The sequence below is a fragment of the Jatropha curcas genome, chromosome 10 (assembly GCF_041381405.1).
Source record: "Jatropha curcas cultivar XTBG-Jc1 chromosome 10, XTBG_Jcur_1.0, whole genome shotgun sequence".
Taxonomy (NCBI): Eukaryota; Viridiplantae; Streptophyta; class Magnoliopsida; order Malpighiales; family Euphorbiaceae; genus Jatropha; species Jatropha curcas.
Window position 1 is genome coordinate 10818000 of NC_143160.1, and position 1677 is coordinate 10819676.

Consider the following 1677-nt stretch of genomic DNA (forward strand, 5'->3'; position numbering starts at 1 on the left):
AGGAGGCGCGACTATACAGTGGCGATCGGTGACTGGAGTTGCTATGCGTCGCCACCCAGAGAGACTCGCAGCTCGCTCGCCTGCTGCGTTCATCGAAGGCGGAGTCCGGGAGGGAGGAGTGCCGCTGGTGGTCCGACGATGAGGAGAAGTGGAACTCTTTTGCTACGGCGGCCGGAATAAAACCAGGAAAGGAGAGAGCGGTGAGGAGAAGGCGTCGGAGAAGAAGAAGAAGAAGAAGAAGAGAAGAAGAAATAGAAAATAAGTCGGTTCCTAGATCATTCCGGTTCGATTCGAATCGATTTGGTCTGATTCAACGATTTGGCTCGATTTTTCTCGTTTTGCAGGTTTTTCACTTGGTTTTCAGGTTATTCGTGTGGTTTTCAAAAAATCAATTTGATTTCTGGGTCTGGTTCGATTTATTTTGATTATTTTAGTTAGGTTCCATAACATTTTCTCTATTTACTCAAAAATAATAAAAATATTAATAGTAGTGATATTTGATTTTAGGATAATTAATTTATATATATTCATAATAGATTAAATTGCTGGAGTTTCATATTATTTCTCGAAAATTTTAACTGTTCTCAAATCAAAAATTCAACAAATATATTTGGGCTTGGGCCCAACTCGCAAAACTTTGGACTCAAATTAAAATTGTTTGGTGTTTATAGCTCATATAGTCGAAAATCGAGATTTTTTATTTAATAAAAATTTGAAAGTTTCGAAAATAAAAATTCGGGGTATTTCACTTCAGATCTTCAAGTTCGGGTAAATTTCTTTTATCAATGAAGCTTGGTAGTACGACTTGTTCTTCCATTAAGTTTTGATATATTAAACTTTTTATAGATGTCAGTTGTAACAAGTTTAAGAAAAAACAATGTTTGTGACAATATTGTGGAATGTTTCTTTTGTCGCCCTATTTGAAAATTGACCAATTTTTACTCGGAAGATTAACTTCTTCTGCCAAGATCAAGAACATCTCAAAAAAAAAAATTTTCAATTTTCTATATTTATATTTCTTATTCATATAAGAATATTATGATATATTCAACTTATAAAATGAATTGTTAAGTTTAAAAAAAATATTATAGATTATCAAAACAACGTGGTTTTTTTTTTTTTAAAGCATGGTTTAATTTAGCTGCATCTATAAATAAAATGACATGACAAATTGATGGTTTATGGTTTGAGTGTCTAGATATATTTTCACAAATATGAGGAATAAAAGAAAAACAATATTACACTTTTATTAGAATAAAATCCTAAATGATCCTAGTGTATCTAAATCTGATCATAGTGTATCTGATTCTGATCCTATTGCATTTGATTCTGATTCTATTGTATCTCGTTATGATTCCTTTTTTTTTTATTATTGTCTTTTTTTTTTTTTTTTTTTGTGCATACCTTATACACACTGTGTACACACCGATATAAAGACACTTTGTACACATCGATATAAAGAGTGTTGTATAATGTAAATTATATAGCAATACAAAGCATTATCAACTGATTTTACGACGAATACTGCCATATTTTTAAATATTTTATAAAAATGTCTTTTTTTTTAAAAAAAAAAGAGCTGTTTATAACATAATAGGTCCAATTAATATCTTGCAAAGTTAATGATTGAAGATAGTGTGGGTAAGATGCGGGTCATCTCAGACAAACGGCCGAGCC